The 18,729-nt window shown below is 27.9% G+C and overlaps 1 pseudogene; it reads right to left on the bottom strand.

Moving 5' to 3' along the window:
* Nucleotides 1–10,423: 10,423 nt before the first annotated feature.
* Nucleotides 10,424–12,920, bottom strand: LOC114383146 (annotated as a pseudogene).
* Between the last annotated feature and the right edge of the window lie 5,809 nt (nucleotides 12,921–18,729).

Consider the following 18,729-nt stretch of genomic DNA (forward strand, 5'->3'; position numbering starts at 1 on the left):
ATTAATTAGGTCAGTTGTGCGTGTGCTAAGATGGTAATTAACCTATGAAATGATCCTTTGTTGATCATGAATGTATGTAACATGAATTCCAATGAATCCAACTCATGAAAAATAATTTGGGTCCTAACCTTGTCAAGTTTAAGTCACTTGTTGAGTGACACCTAAAATAAGTTTTAGTTGTTGGATCCAAACTATTAGTAGGGAATTTAAGTAGAATGGACTACGCGGAAACCTTTTGCATGAATTTATATATAAAGGAAAAATGAATGAGATAATTCTTATATATATATATATATATATATATATAAAGTTTTTTGTAAATATAATTAATTTGCATTAAAAAATGGTATAGTACGTATTAATACAAAAGTTCAATTATTGAAGAAAAAATAAGGATTAAAACATTGAAATAAACTAAAGAAGTTAAACTTAAAAAAAGACAAAATATTCATTCTCCTCTTCTTCCTTTTCTAATATAATCATCATTCTTATTGTCTAATAGGGTTATAGGGAGGCGAGTCCTCCAACTTCTTTTCTTTCTATGTAGTCAAATGTCTTCTATCTTCTCCTTTTTTTTATGATTTTTCAACTTCGATAACTTTCTTCTTTCTTTCAATGTACATAAGAAGATGCTCTTGTCTAACCTAGTTTTGTATTTAAACATTCAATTAAGCATTCAGAAACGCTGATTAACACTTGCATTCAATGTTTTAATTGTAAATATTAATATTAACTTCTTTTATATACAAGATGCTCTTCTTCTTCTTTAATTGTTGATGAAATTTCACGTGGGTTTTATTAGTCCAAGTAAATAACCTGAGCATACTACTCTTTAGTGTGGTCAATATGTATGATTTTCTATTTAAAAATATTTTATTAATATTTTGAATCTATTTTGCTTCAACGAAAAGAAAAAGTCGATCTTTTTACCCCAGATTTTCAAGTTTTGGCAGTCAGAACATAGCACCGCAAGTTGTACTCGTTTCAACATGCGAAATGAGGTGGAAGCTAAGTTCGAAGTTTGAACTTGACGTCAAAACTCAACATTAACATAATTCACGTTGTATAATGTATTTTAACATCAATTTTAATTAAAAATTGATGTTAAAATATATTATAATTAATGTTAAAATTAAAAATAATTTCAACATCAATTCATAATTGATATTAAAAATCCTTAATAATTAATATTAAAAATTTATTTTCTAGTAATGGTCCAAAGCCTCAACACAAATGAAAATAGAATGTTAGTGGTTGGTTGAATGTGTTTGATGCATGTATGTTTTTATTATTTATTTTTATTTCATATTTTTATAATAAAATTAGAAATAATTTCATAAGATGTCCTCTGCTAAAAGTGTTTATGAGTTCAAATTTACTCGTGATTCACTGCGATCCATGAATATCCTTTAGAGATTATAAATGTGTTCTAATTTATAGGATGAGAGATTAATCTTATTCACAAGTATATGCATCATTGTTATTGACCCAAATTATATTTACATATAGAGAGGATCGAACACGATTTTCTCACTTAAAAAATAGTTTGATTTGAGAAAATATTTACTTACCTTGTAATTATAATAATATTACCTTTTTTTAAAAAAAATGTACAAAAAAAATAAAGTACTACTTTGTAATTATAAATATAAAAAATGAGAATGAGAATAAGAAACATTTTGGTAAAAAGATTTCAGCTTTTCTTCTACCAGATGTTTCTATGTTTCTGAAGGTCAAAGTCAGAAAGAGCCACACAAAACATAACCGTCCCCATTTTTATTGATTGTGTTTCTCACCACTCACAAACTAATATCTTTCTTCTTTAGCTTCAAAGTCAAGCCGTGTTGTTCTCTTGGTTCTCACTGCCGGCCAAAACACGTCAATCTCATGTGAATTAATTATACTTTACTGGAGTACTAATAAAGTAAGTTATTATTACTATATTATTGTTTATTTTATTTTATTACATTCAAAAGTCAAAATGCAGCATTCCGTCCATAGGTTAGCCATCCTTTCACATATGTGGGTTGGTTCATCCACGCCAGAACTGATCATGATGACTGAATTGAATTAGCCAACCTGCACCTTATTTAATTTTTATTTTTTTAATGTCTTTCAAAGTACATAATACAGATACATCATACATGGCTTATTTAAGGAAATATGAAAATGTACAATAAGATTAAGTTAATTTTCTATTCAACTCAATTTTTTTAACCAGTATCCTTTGTAAAAAATTAGTGATTAATTTTCTAAAATATTTAGAATTGTTTAAGGAATTGATTTCTCTCAATAATTTTTTTTATACACAAAATCTAGGATCAAATTAACTCATGATCACATGTTTAAGAGAAAAGAATCACACAATTATCTATCAATCCTAACATACCATCGTGTTGATACTCAAGTTTTATTTTTTGTCAAGTCATACAAATACAACATTAATACTTGTCACTTAGACTGAGTTTTGGATTTGTCATGCAGATGATAAAATACCAGTAGCATATTTGGGTTATCATTTTGTGAGCTTTTAAAAGTATGTTTGTAGCAAAAATACGAATTATCTAATTGGATCAATATTGATAAAATTAATTTTAAATTAAATTATGTTTAGATGTTTTTATTATAGAATATGATATTTTAAGAAATAAATATTTCTCTTGGTAGTGGGCCTACCACAAGATTTTTTTTAGGGCAATAGTTTTAAAAAGATAAATTATCTATCTTTTCTTTGATATCAGGGAAATACAATTGGGGGAGTGCTAATTCAAAACCTTATGAAACCTTATGCTAAAATAAGAACAACCCCACATTTAAAGCTCCATTTTTTCCTTTGAAATGGGTGCTAAAATTATTATATATGTCATGATGGATAAGTTAAGAGTAAAATTTAATATAAATTTTTTTATCAAACGCAAAAATTATTTAAAGATGCTTCAGCTTAAAATCAATTTTGGATCAAAATTAATTTTAATTTTTTTATAATGTAAAACTAAATATATAAAAATAAATTTAAAATTAATTTTAAACTTAAAATCAATTCTTTGATGTGGAATCAAGTATGCAACAATACTATCCTTATACAAAAATAATTCAAAATTCATGGGAGAATTGAGTGATAAGTGAACATACCATAAATATCAAAATTCAATTTAAAAACTATTACAACTCATGCAATGAAATATAAGTCTTGAGTAGAAGTTCAAATACTTATGGTTCATATGATAATTTTATTTTAAAAAATTTTGTTGGTCTTTTTGTATTGAGTTGTTCCATTTCTCATTAGCAATACATTTTAAAATAAAATAAATATTTGCCAAGATAGCGGGTTAGCCTGTGGGCCATAACCCATTTAATTCGTTATTTAAAATGAACAAGGACTATACCTCTATTTTTAAAAAAGGATTAAAATATACCTAGTCCGTACGTGCACTGGTGGAGTAATTAAAGTATTAACCAGATTGGTTGGCAGAGAAGAATTTATGGTCAACTCTGCTTCAACCAACGTCATATTCTAGCAGAATCAGAATCAGATAACTATGGGATTCACATTAATTTAATAAATTGACATGAAAAAAATACAAAAAAAAATATTGAGATAAAAAATATTATTTATATTTTTTTTGCCAAAAAGTATATATAAATGGGAACAAGAAATACTCAATAATACAAATTTTTATTTGTATATGTAACTGTTCGCACGAATATTTTATAGATCAAGCTAGAATAATATGAATTCAACTTAAAAGTGGTTTGATCATAATTACAGTGCTCAAAACTCATTTAAAACTTTACGAATCCTCTCTCTCTCTCTCTTCTAGATTTCAAACACGAGATGAAAATAAATTCGTAACATTGGGTAGAATCTGGCTGCACTTGTAGAATTGTTATTCAGCCTATGCAATTGTATAATGTTAGTTTTGGGTGAGTGTTTGTAATTCATTTTAAATAAAATTAATTTGTAAAGTTAATTTCAGTTCAAAAAGAGTTTAAAATTAAATGATTTCCGTTTCAAAATTATTATTGTAAAATTTAATAAAATTTGAAATTCTCACAAAAAAGTGAGATAACTCCTTATCATCAGAACAACTAATAATAATGATTATATCAAAATTAAAAAAAATAGATAATTTAGATTAAAATACTTAAAAATTTAAATCTATCTAAATATCATGTAACCATTAAGGTTATGTTCGATAAAATTAACTAATTGAAAGCTGGTAGTTGAAAATTAAAAGAGTAGCCTATTAAATTAAAAGTGTTTGATAAAATTAGTTATTGAAATTGTTAAAAAATGTAAAATGATAGAAAAATAATAAGATCATAATTTATTTAAAAAAATTAAAAAAATTGAATAAATATATTAAAAATAAAAATAAAAAAAATTAAAAATTAAAAACTAACATTTTAAAAAATACTATTTAAATAACATTTTAAAAAATGTTAATAACTATTAAAATAATCTTATTTATCAAACAGTCAAATAAATTTTTCTATTAATAAAAAAATTAAAAACAAATTGAAATGTCTTATAAAAGATAATCAAAATCTCTAAAATAATTACAAAACAAAAATTAAATATATAAAAGATTTATCACATACAAAATATTATCATATCAATTTTCATGATCATGATCATGATCATTCTTGCCACCCTACCACCATGGACTGTGTCAACAGTTTATTTTAACATGATTTTATAGAATGAAACATGAATTCAAATATGCACAATGGCATTAGGCTCAGACATGCATGAGTACACACCCCTATGATAGTATATAGAGAACTTGAATTAAATTTGAGTTTTGGAGGGCAACGGATACCGTCCATCGTATTTGAGACAGAGTAGTGAGTGCTCAAAATTAATTCTATTATCCATCACACTAAAAAATGTGATGATTGCGAAAGTTGCATCAATTATTTCTGCCACGAAATTCGACCTACACAGATAAGATATAAGTGCCTCTATATATGCTCCGACCACAAAAAGTGTAGACAAGTTTGAAGATGCTGTGCTTCACCGTATCATCATTCACTGATAATATATTCCTTTTTGGCATGAAACAAACGTGTTCAATTCCTTCTCCTTTTTATAATTGCTTCCACCAACATATATTGTCCCCTTCTACAATGCCGTTTTTAAAACTGATGGCCACACCACTTTCGGCAAAATTTCAATAAGATAAAAGCACTAAACCAAACTGTCTTATTTGTGAAGTGATAGCATAGATAGATGCATTTTCTTTTTCATTTTTTTTTTTGGGAAGGCCTTTTCTTTTTCATAAATAAACTAGATTCGGTACAATACGAAGTCAAAATAATGAATCAACCTTCCATACAATACCTATTAGATAGAAGGATATAAAATTGACAAAAAAATATCTTTCATTTCTGTTGAGTCGTGTATATCTTTAGAGATTAATGCTAAAGTTTCCGTAAACCGTGAAGTATTAATAGAATTATAGTTGCATGAATTAGAATATTAGAAAAATAATTAAAAAAAGGTTAATATATAGTATTTTTTTTTTAATGTCATTGTTATTTGATTAATTCTAATATATATTTGAATGCTATATAAGATAGAATTTTTGTTTTTGTTTTTCTCACATATGATGGATAAGTATGTAGTAAGACCTAAAGTTATTATCACATCACAAAACACATTTAATTATAGAAGAAGTGGAAGAAAGATTTACTCTTTTATAAAGGATTATTTTTATTATTTTTTTATATTTGAGGAATCGAACCTTTTCAATTCATGTACTGTAGATATTCTGACATATTAAAATATTATTCATCTTATGTTTAATAAATTAATACAAAACCTAATTATTGAGAAATAGAATTTCTAATCACTGAGGCTTGGTATTTTGTAGTTAGGTGAAACTAATTTTATTAGAGTCTTCTTAAACAGTATCCTGTCACACAGCTTAAAAAATTAAAAAGAAAACGTTTTACCGGAAATCATATAGAAACGTTTATTTTTACTGTTATAAAAACGTATTTTAAAATTATTAAGGAGCGCATTTTTTTACATATCAATATTTTTTTTATTTACTTCTTTAACCAGTATTGTAATCAATAGGTACTAGTTGGCATCTGCCATTCTATTAAAAGTAATTTTAAATCGTTATATATAATTAAAATATGAGTACAAATTAATTTAATTTAAATATTAAATTGAATCGTATACGGCGGTGATAAAAAAAAATTGTATTTTGTAAAATGTGCACCGAATCAAATAGCCAACGAAGTTACTAGTTTACGTCCACTTTAGGAGATTCTTTTTGAGTGGCACCAATCTGAGCATATATTTTATATGCTGTCAGTCATCACACATATGCTGCTAGAACATTTCAATTAAAATAATACTATCAGATAAAAAAAAACTATGTAACAAAGAATGAATTCAATAATACATTAAAAAATTTCAAAAATAATATTACATATTTATAGCACGGATAAAAAGTTAATTAATATAACAATTTTCAAAATTACTTTCGTATAATCGTATATATTTTTCTCTTAAAAATTACATAAGGCAATATCACTATCTCACTTTTTTCCTTGTTTTTGGTGGGTTTCTTACAATTTTTCTAATATTTCTTTTTTTCTTTTTTATTTACTGTCATTTTTTGGCTACTTTATTTATACAACTTAGATGACTTTCACTTTATATCATATCTGTTTAATAAATAATATAAGCCAAAAAGAAAATACTGTAACAATAAAATATCCAAAAAAAAAACATTGGATTTTTATTTTACAGGGAAATTCATGGCATATTAAATAAAACTACACACTTTTGTTTCCTTTTAAAATTTGTGTAATCCATGTACTTTTAGGATTTAGTAAAAGATCTTTTACTATCTTTCAAATGTTTGATTTACGGTTGTAAAATTATGTTTGAGGCTAAAGTGATTTTGTCAATGAATCATGCATGACTCTTGTTTCTGTTTAACCAAGCATATACTAAATCTTCTATGTTAAGATTCTTGTTTCGAGCAATATAAGGTTCCCTTTGTTGAGTATCCTAAGGACACTAATGTTGGTTCGATGAGTAATTGAGCATTTAACACAGTACATTAATGAATATCCAAAGCAGATATGTCAACTGGTGTGGTATCAATTGCATGTGAACCTTACGGATGATCTCTCTTTAGAATGTGACGTGACCCGTAGTTGATCTAGCAGCTCTTGTTGCTCTTGTTTTTGCCTTGCAATGTCTTTCAATTTTTGGGAGATTGCTTCATCACACCACCCTCTTGTCCCGGTTATTTGATGTTTGTTCTTTTTTTTTTCTTGTTAAATTCATGAGTGGGTCATATCTAAGATTACAGCAGAATGGGTTAATGACATTTTTGCATAAATAATTTATTTTTCTAAAAACACATTTAACTCCTTAATTTTGTAATTCTTATTTATATTTACTTTTAACTCACCAGCCAATAGAATATTTATTTACTAACACTTTCCCAGCTGGGACTCATCTACTTTTTGCATAAATATTTACTAAAATCGTTAAACAAGTCTATATTTTACTTTTGCCATAATAATAATTCTTATGCATTTTTATTTACTAACTCTAAAAATATATTTAACTCCTTAGTTTTGTAATTCTTAATCTATACTTACTTTTAACTCACCAATAGTTTATCAGTGCAAAAATGTCTTGATTCTTTAAATTCACACAACTCTCAATCTTATGTATAGTATCTTTTTATTTATTTTTAATCTTGCAACATAAGACTTGCTCTCCAACATATTCTGAATTGTGTTTTTTTCTTTCTCTTTTCAAATTAATTTAAGATCGCCATGCAGTGTAATTTAATAATATCTTCGAGCAACGTCCAGTGTAAATGTTCTTCTAACAGAGCTCATATGTTGTTCGTTAATTTTCGGTTGCACTTAATCTGTTATTGTTAGTTGTGTAAGTTGTAACAGCAGCTAACCTGCATAGGTCACTTCTATAAATAGCCTCTCATATCCCATTATCTTTGGCTCATATGACACCAAAGTGCTTCAATCCATCACCCATGGATGATGAGAGGTTGGGTCCATTACTACTGAGAAAAACGTAAGTGCAAAAAAAGACAAAATGCTTGTGAATGAGACCACCGCCATCTCTGACATCTTTGGCAACCTTAAGAATGAGACCAGCCATGTGATTATTATCATGAATGGAGTTACTGTTCTAACGAACACAAAAGGCTGGACAATGGAGCAAACACTTTTACCAGCATCGTTGAGTCCATAACTCATGCAACGTTTTAAATTGCAGTTGTAGTTACGTCATAACTCTTTATGTTGCAATTTTTTTAAAGAAAATTCTGTTGCATTCGTGATCGTCTCAAAAATACATTTTGCAAAATAAGAGAGATGGGTGAAGAGTAACAAGTTGTGGAAGAATGGATTCCTAAACCATCGTGGTTCTTAATTAGAAGCAATCTTGCAACAACTAGGAGTTGCAACAAGCCTTTGAGAAAATAACCTTAGAAACTAATTCCTCTGGACTGAAAATATAAAAAAAATAAAAATTAACTCATACACGTCAAAAAAAATTAATTAAAATCATTTAATGTTTGTATTCTCTATAAAAAATATTAATTCATTTTCTAAAATATCCTTTACATTAATTGCATATGACAAAAAGAGAGAATGCTATAAATAAAACTCTAATTAAATGAAGAATAATTTAAAAATATTATCATTAAATAAGAAAGAATTAGTTTAAATTTATTTATATTTTAATCCAACACACATTGATTTTTTTGTTGCATATATTTTGGTCCAAAGAGAGTATGTTTCATGATGAGTATGGTATAACTATTAGGTATAAATACGAGATATGAGATATTTAAAAAATCTAAGATATGAGTATATTAGCATTTTTTTTAAATATGCATATATAGAAAAACTTTAATTGTGTATAAATACGAATAAATTGTTTAAAAACTACAAAGAAGCATAACTTATAACATATAAGGAGATTAAATTCTTTAACATGACAAAGAAAAAAGATTACTACTTTTTTTTGTGAAAAAAACAAAATACTACCTAAAATATAAGCAACAAAAATAATGTGTGTTAGATTAAAATATAAACAAATTTTAACTATATTTTTCCTATTTAATGATAATACCTCCAAAATACCCTTCATTTAATTAGAGTTTTATTTACAACATTTTTTGTTTTTGTCCAGTGAAATATATTGCCTTAAAAAAACTACTATTATTGATTCTAGGTGTAAGAAACAAATAACTAATTCATCAAAACTATTTAAAATAATTTAGTTAATTTTAAATAATAATTTCATAAATTTAAATTTTGTTCTAAAAGTACCCACAAAATTAAAAAATTTAAGTCATGATTATATCTAATAACATTATTTGTAAGTCAAGAAATAATTTTTTTTCACCATTGAACGTGGTTTAAATTGTTAATAAGTCAATGGATTCATTCACATACATGCAAAATCAGTAAGTTTATCGTTAATAGAATTCATAATAAATTGAGTATAGAAAAAAATAAGTAATTGATAATTTAAAAACGAGTTCACATTTCTTATACTTAGGCAAAAAAAAATACACTAATTTGTTTCTTATATAATTTCTTAGATAAAGGACTAAAGGTAAATATCTCATAATAAAAGACTATAATACGTAGATAATCAACCGTAAATATTATAACATATGATATCACATTTTAATAATTCCATCTTATTGTTTCGTTATCCATTATGTGTTACAAAGAATCACCTTTAAATTTAGCTAATCAAGAGAAAGGATAGCAACTTAGAAAAAGTTAACCCCTTTAAATGAATCTCATTCATTTTCAAATTATTTACAATGACAAATTTCGAACAAATTCTATTCAATATTCATTGACATATTTAGAAGATTAAGAACAAGGAGTTACGTCGTTAGTCAGTTGTTCTCACCACACACAAATAGGGACACATAACATGAATGAAAACAAGAAAATCAAATTTTTTTTTCATTCTTTTCACTAAAAAATAATGTTTTTATCTTTTAAACCGGAAGATAAACCTAATACATAGCATGTACATTAGATACCCAATTATTTAAAAGAGAAATGTATCCACAAGTATCTAACGTATACCGGATACGAGTACATACTCAGATGTGTTCAACATGACTTTAGATGTACCATTCATACTCCCTACTCTATAAAGTTCAAAAATTGAGATTATTATATATGAAATTATCTACAACTCATACTTGTAGAATAATTTTTTGATAAAGCTCTGAAAAACGATTTAATTTTTCAAAATAAGATAAAACGAATATGCAGTGCTAAGCTGATACGTTATTACCACTCGTAAATCTTGAAAATGCTTACACATAAGCAAGATACTCGTTCATCCCATTCGTTCGAAGATAAAAATGCTTGTTTCAAACAATTAAAACTACAAAGATACACTTTATTGAATAAATAAAATTAAATAGAGCACAAGAAAGATTATACCTTACATAAGATGGAAAAAACAAAAAGATATATACATACATAAACCTCTACATGGAAACTAAAAGGTCTCTCATCTCCGCTATATACAGACGGGATTGTCTCAGAAGGATAAATCTTAGCCACAAGTTGGGCAAAACTTTCGTACTTATCAAGAAACTCCTTCTGCAAAGTTTTAAAAAACGATTAATTTGCATGCATTTTCTACTTAGTTTAAACCCGCATTTTAGAGGGTATGTGAATGAAAGAAAATGTTCACACAACACATCAAAATTAAATCCAATTTAATTTCCGTTCACATGTATCTTAAAGTTTGCAAAATTACACTAGCTATCGACCAAACTGGCAAAAGACTTGTTAGACACTTCACTGACTTCAATGTTGGCCTTGGAAATATTTAGTGCAAAAGCCTCGAGTCTTTCTTTCTTACTGATTTAATGTTATATTATAGGAGGTATCTTTGTTGGTCAATAGGGAAGGAATAAGTACAGTTTACCTTGCATTTGTCCCCATAAGGAGGGTAACAACTAACAATTCCTCCGAAGTCAAATTCTTTAGCAGTTTCTTATACATCGCAGCAATAGACTTGTCAACCTAAGTAGAAGAGCAAAGACATAAGTTCAAAAGCAGGCATACAACAGTGAGAAGGATCTTTAAAGAAGATCAGAATCACCATACCCCAGATAAACTGGATTTTAACATCTTCCGAAGATCCATTTTTGACAGTCCAAGCTGAAAAGGAATCTGAAATGGATGCAAAACATGGAAGTTTGTGAATGTTCAAAGTCAAATTCAATGTGAAATTTGTCTAACTATTTAATTTATAATGTCTGGCACTCAATCTAACACTACTTTTGGAAAAGAATACTAAGAGCTTAGCTCTTACGCAAAGTTATAAATGCCTATACTTTTGTGTACAATATTACTTTTGCCACATTTTCTGCAATCATTTGTAATTTATTGTGTTAATATTACTTTTGTGTTAATAAATACCTACATAAGTGGGGTAGCCCCTCACTTATATATTCAATCTTGGTATTATCTCTAGTTGATATGGGACTTGAATTTTTTCCAATAATTATTTATCTACATATTATGTTATTTTGTCAACCTTGTCTTGTGCTCCAATTCCTAAAATCTACAAATGAACCCCTTACGCCATGATTGATGAGATGCGCTCTTGAACAGAGTGACAGGTGACTTAGTTTCTCTATTGATGGGTGAACGGTGTAGGGGAAGGCCCATGTTGGGCATATGGTAAAACTATTACCTTAAAAACATTTAGTTGTTCAGTAGTACACATAATTTCAGAGGAACTACTCTAGGTATATCAGACAGAATTTCCCTCATCAGAGGAACTACTCTAGGTATGGACTTTTATGATTCAAAATAAGTACCAAAAGACAACTAGCTATATTTTGATAAAGAGATTTTGTTTGCCACTCAAACAGGGAAACAACGAAAATTAGGGCGAGAATCTACTATAAATTAACTTTCCCATTACTTATAACCATGATGCTAAGAAAGGATTGTGAGAGTCTGTTGGAATAGATGAAAATATTTTTTGTATCATATCTTAGAATATCATCAATTATTCTCAAGGTTTAGTTTTCATATTCCTCACTATCTCTTACGATTGATTATCATATTTTCTTATCATGGTTTGTTTCCATAATTGGTTAGGATTATGATTATTATAAATAAGGGTCAGTGCTCTATGTTGTATGAACATATCAATACATTGTAATACATCTCAACTAATATCAATTCAATGTTTCATTCTCTTTTATCCCTCACCCCATCTATATCTAAAACCTCATAATTTCAACCAGAGAAACTAAGAAACATTGCAACCAGATTGTTTGATAAATAGAATTCTAGACATGGCTAGATGCTGTATAGCAGGAACCTTTGGAAGATTAAAAATACAGCATTATACACACAAACCTCTTCAGGTTCAACTGTGAACATCAAGTCCTCAATCCTTCGGGTAAACTGGAAAAGGCGTTCAAATTGCTTTGCAAGGCAAAAGAAAAGGGATAATTAGTGGGGTCCTAAGGATATCAATTCATGTATGTTGACAAGAAAAATGGAAAATAGAAAATAAATTACTCACATAGTAGATAATCATGCTAATATGGCGTGTACAAGCTTGTTCATAGGCTTCACTGGCCTGATGATAAAACTTGGCCAAAGTGGGCACAATGTTGGCGAGGTCATACAAACTGAGTAAAACAAACAAAATAATTGAAAAATGGCAAATATCTTTCTTGCAAAATCAACTTAATAAGAATTTGAAACAGCCTTTTGGCAGAGATTACCTATTCTGAAAAGCAGCATAGTTCTCATTTCTCAAAAAGAAAAATATCTGCATACTTTGGATCTGTTTGTGCAATTTTTTCTAAAGTTGCAAACATTATGCTAACCTGTAAAGCAACATTCCCGTCAGCAAATTACGGTAACAATTACATAGTAAATTGGAAGAAACAATTAAGGACTCATTTCCTCCTATGTGGGTTACAGACAAAAAGGGTAATCAGTAAACCAATGAAATTGCTCAAAGTAACTATCCACACAGTGCATAAGATTTATAATTATTCTTCACCAAGGATTCAACATCATTTATAGAAAATGAAGAACAAAGACGTTGTTTGTTGTTGACCCAGGGAGTATAAGATGAACAACATTTATCAACCAAATGAATAATTCAATTTACAGAAAACTTAGGAAGAACTCATTATTGAACATCTTCTTCCTACAAGATGGCATCGAGACATGCCACATCATATCTTCAAGAAAAAAAAAAATTATTGCTAGTATGATTCCACTGAATTTCGTCAATTGTATATTCATTGAACGTATTTCTAATTTCTGATAGTCCTTTCGTACTGTAATTAGAAATGGAAATATGCTCTATTTGATCCAAGCACCTGACAATTAAAATATATAAATTCTAATCCCTTCCTCTTATTTTAATCTCATTATTTTTTGGAAAGCATGCGCTTAAGTTGTCAGCAAAATCATGAGACACCATAAAACTGGATAGAGTTCTTAAAGAATCACTTACAAATTTTGTATATATATGCTTTGGTCAACCCAATCCCTAGACTGACCCTGGATGTACTGCTCCATCCGAGTTGCAAGGGTTGCAAATCTATGCAAAACAATTAACAAAGTATTTAACATCGATCACAAAGAGACTTGACAGTTGAAATAAATACATACTAGCAAGAAACAGTTGCATCTGTAACTTCTAATTGCTTGCTAAACAAAAACCATTATTTCATATATATCCGGATCCATTGGAATGATGATTTTAACCAATCTGACTAAAGAACTGTACCTAATTATTGTGTTGATATTATACTAACTTCTGTACAATTTGAACAACTATAAATATGTGATCAAGAAGCAGATATTTGTATTTGCTTGAAAATCATATTGCATACATTGATTTTAATTGAAGATGAAGGAGTAGAAAACAATCTTGGATTACCAAGAAACTTCATAGGCATAGTATATGTAACATATACTTCATAAAGTTTATATCTAAGATTTTTTTCATGGTAATCCAAGATTGTTTTCTACTCTATCCATTTATATTAACATTAAATAATAAAATTACTCTCAAATGGAAACATTTATTAGTTGATCACATACTTGTCGGTGTTTAAATATTATGAAGGTGTAAAAAGAACATCATGATTAGGTATAATTCACTCAACTGATTTGTTAAAATAATTTTATATATAGATATAAGTATCAATCTTTTCTTTTGGAAAAATTTTATGTTTCACATTAACTAAAAATAGTGTTTGATAAGAGCTTATAAAGTTTAAGCATCCCTCATCTTACATGTCAATTTTGTAAGATTGAGTTAGATCCAAAATCACACATGATATCAAAGTCTGTTCTTAAACCCATTATTGAATCATCTATCATGCTATTCATGCACCAAGCCCATTGACTAGAGATAGTGTTTAATAAGAACTTATAAAGCTAAGACACATCTCAACTTATAAGCCGATTTTGTAGGATTGAGTTAGATCCAAAATTCAACATTATCAATAAATCTTAATTTATATATATATATATATATATGGGTTTGCTCATGCATTCATACATTTTTTTTAGTATGATAGCATTAGCAACCAACACCAAAATTATTAGACAGAAAAGTCCAGCAACTCTCCTCTCTTTCAGTCAATTTATTGTAAAGATGTTATAGTAATTTTTTACTATTAAATTTCATATTAAAAAACAAAATAAAAAATTGTTTCTCTTTCCTCCCCCACTTTCCTCACTCCTTCCCCAGTTGGTGCTCCCTCTCCAGAACCCAATTTCGGCCTCAACTCCACCATGCCTACATGGTTCGTGAAGCTACAGAAACAAATTACTCGTTTATTGAAGCAGCAATTTGTAAGCATTGCATCCATAGCAAGATTAGAATGAAATAAAAAACAATGAAGCTTAGATGAAGAATTCTAAGAACTTAAAAGTGAGTCCATTAAAAAGGCATGATGGTGCAAATAAAAGGACTTTCGTGCGTGCTTCCCGTTACAATTACCATGGATTTAATTAGATTAAATCATACTTTATAAGCACCTAATCAGAGTGGCCATGAAGTTTGATGACGGATCATCAAGAACAATGTTAGTAGAGTGTTATGCAAGATTGGGGAGGAGAGGAGAGAAAAGAGAGTTTTTTTGTTTTTGAAAAAAACAATTAATTACTATAATAGCCTTGATGTAACTTGTTAGCAATGCAGCAAGAGCCCAATATGGATAGGTCCAAACGACTAACCTCCAATCCCAGTTAATTACGTGACTATGAAACCTGAAAACTTTAGGCATGTAATAAATCGCAGTATATAAGAACTGCATGAAATGAATAAAAGCCATGCAAAAAGCTTAACCCAGTCATTCTCTTAACTTGTCACTTATGTTTATTGGTACAATGGTGCATTTACGATAGTGCCTTCCTTCTGAGTGCAGTTTTCAGATTTCATAGTCACTTAAAGTAGAAGATATTAAATTAGGTGTTGGTTGTTAATGTACTCATAAGGAAAAATAGGTGCCCGTGCATTAGTAAATTCATATATACATATATATAGAGAGGGATCAAATTATATGTAGCTTTGACAAGTATTACATTATTCTATAATTTTCAACTGGATAATGTTTTCTTAAAACTCATCATTAGATTCAAAGTTCATTTCAAACAAATCACATATGTAAAATTTTAAATTAATTCAAAATTATTTTTATCTTATTTGTATAAAGTAAAATCGATATAATATAAATATTTTTAAAAATCATATTTTATATCAAGTTATAAAAATAATATAATAGTTGTCAAAGTTACATCAAGTATAATTTGATCCTTTTTATACATATATATATATATATATATATATATATATATATATATATATATATATTTGTGGTACAAATTGAGTTTATTTTGTACTTCGGTTCAACTTTAGATGGAATCATTGAAAAAGTTGCTGATGTATGCGCATATTTGGTCTCATGGAAATCAAACGGAATGTTTATATCAACTTATTCTGCATGAGTATTAATATATGCTAATTTCTATTATTCATGTTCTTCTACTTGCTGCTACGAGAATGGTTTCTCATGCTTTCTAGAATCAAACTGATGTTCAGGAATCACAAATCAATTAACATTATAGATCTTAAATGCATTTAGTCACCTAATATTTGCATGATCTTTGCTTTGTGAGATTTAAGCTTTCAAATTTATATATTTGTACTTACTGCTTTGAAAAATGGTTTATCTTGTCTTTTGAAATCTAATCAATGTTTAGGAATCACAATACAATTAATATTATTAGATCTTAAGTGCATATAATTCAACTAATATTATTAGATCTTAAGTGCATTTAGCCTCCTAATATTTCTAAGGTATTTGCTTGATGTTTTCTAACTATTTGATTCTCCAATAGACTTTCTACTCTTATATTTCAGTTGGTAAGTAGGATATGAAATTTACAACCATGGATTTTATTAAATTTCTTCATCCTCAATAAGTGCAAAGACTATATTTATACAATATACATTTTATGTACACCATAGTAACCTCTACACTTCAGATAGTCTTTTAGATATTTTGTTTCAATGATTTAAGATGCCGTCATCATGTACTAGAAGAAGCATTCAACTAAGAAAAGAAAAGTGTAATTTGTTCTTTTGAGTTCTTATTCAGACGGCTTTTCCCTGCTTCTGCTTTAGACCTTTAACATCCCATTATTATAAATGTCTGGTAACAGTGTTTTGGGCAATCATTATAGTTTCATGGGGTTACGGAGGTGATTACTGTTACTAAAATGATCAGTAAGATACAAATATATGTTAATGTTAAAATAGCTGTAATGTAGTATTTTCCGGAAGCAGATTGTACACTTGGACTTTAGATTAGTGTGGTCTAATAATAGCTTTGTGGTGGGGCAACGTGCACTCCACTATAACTAGTGGAAGCTACTACTAATCTAGGAATTGATAGTGTGCGTGCACTCCAATATTGAAGAATGAACAAGAAGATAAAGTTGAGTTGCGCCCTCAGCTGGATCTGACTTTCAGCCAATTCTACTATATGGATTTTGTTTTTTTCCCCTAATAAAATGGTATAATATACTGCAAGAATTGCATGCTATTATTAGCTAACTTTTTCACCTTTGCCATGTTTTAATAGTGGTCTGAACCAAATAATTCAATTAAAAAAAAAAGAACAAAATAATTGAGATCACTTATTTCATTCAGTTAGATTTTTTTTTTATTTTAAAAGTCTCTTTATGAAATTTATAAATGTAATTGTTTTTTAAATTAGATTTAATTATTTATTTACTCCTTATAATTTTTAAATTTATTCATTTTAATGCTTGTAGTTAATAAGTGATCTTTTTAATTCCTTAAATTTATATTTTAATTATCAAAAAGTGATCTTTTTAATTCTTTAAATTTATATTTTAATTCTCAAAAAAGATCTTTAGCGTTCAAATTTTTCAACTAACATTAACTGTAAAAACTTTTTAAAAATTAAAATATAAATTTCAGAAACTAAAAAAAATAAATTTGAAAACTATAAAAATTAAATAAATAATTAAATCTTTAAATTAATTCAAATATACAGTCCATAGTCCATGGTTATTAGTTATAAAAAAGGTCCGCAACTGTCATTTCATCTGTAATGCCAGATATTATAGTGTTTTTGCAATCATAATTAGAGTCGTATCAGTTGAATTTATCGACAACCTTCTTCTTTTTTTCTGAATTTATTCACAACCTTGTGTAACACAGAGGATATCGTCATAAAATTACAACTATGAATTTATGATTGTAATTTAAAATCTTGGTACAGGCAATCTAAATGAAGAAGATGTAATACTGTTGAAATATAAGTATGTATTTTAAATAATTTGTATTTGTATACTTATAAAATATCATTACGAAAAAAATACTTATAAAACGTGTTACGCTAGTGACTTAGTGTTATAGACTACAGTGTAGTATCTGAAAAGTTGTCAACATAAAATACGTCTGGTAATAGTTCCTCCCCTAAAAAAAACATTCTGAAAGATTAATGACGAATTGCAAAATCATATCATATAATTCAGAAAAGGAATGCGTTCTAATCGAAGGGCTAATAAAAGAGCATCCAGGGAGTCAACAAGTTGGTAACAGATGTCCACCAAAGGGGGAAATGGAAGATATATTGTTCTTAAAATAAGATAATTAGTGATCCAATTGTTAAAAGTATTTGTTTATGATATTCAGTTAAACAGGTGATAACAAAATATGAAAAATTTATTATTATATAACATTAAGTAAAAATAATAATTAAAAGTTATTAGAAAATAGGGTAGGTGATAAAAGTGTATTTAACATAATATTTTTGGGTTAACAGTATAATTTATTTCCCGATGAAAATTCAACTGTAGTTAGTTTGTGTATAATTGTTTAAGTTCAGGTGTGTTTGGAAAGTGGGGTGGTTTGGTTGAGCTGAGTTTGGAAAGTTAATTTGAGAGGAGGTGGGTCTCGATGCCTCACAGTATGGCGTGTTTGGATTAGCTTTATAATGAGATTCATTAATTAATTTTTTAACAGTGGAAATAAAATAATAAATATTTTTTTTTATTTTTGATGGTATCACCATAATATTTGTGGAAGTAAAATTGATTCTTGTGTTATTCATGCACAGTAGTAGTAAATAATAATGTGAGAAA

This window comes from Glycine soja, chromosome 14 (assembly GCF_004193775.1).
Source record: "Glycine soja cultivar W05 chromosome 14, ASM419377v2, whole genome shotgun sequence".
NCBI lineage: Eukaryota > Viridiplantae > Streptophyta > Magnoliopsida > Fabales > Fabaceae > Glycine > Glycine soja.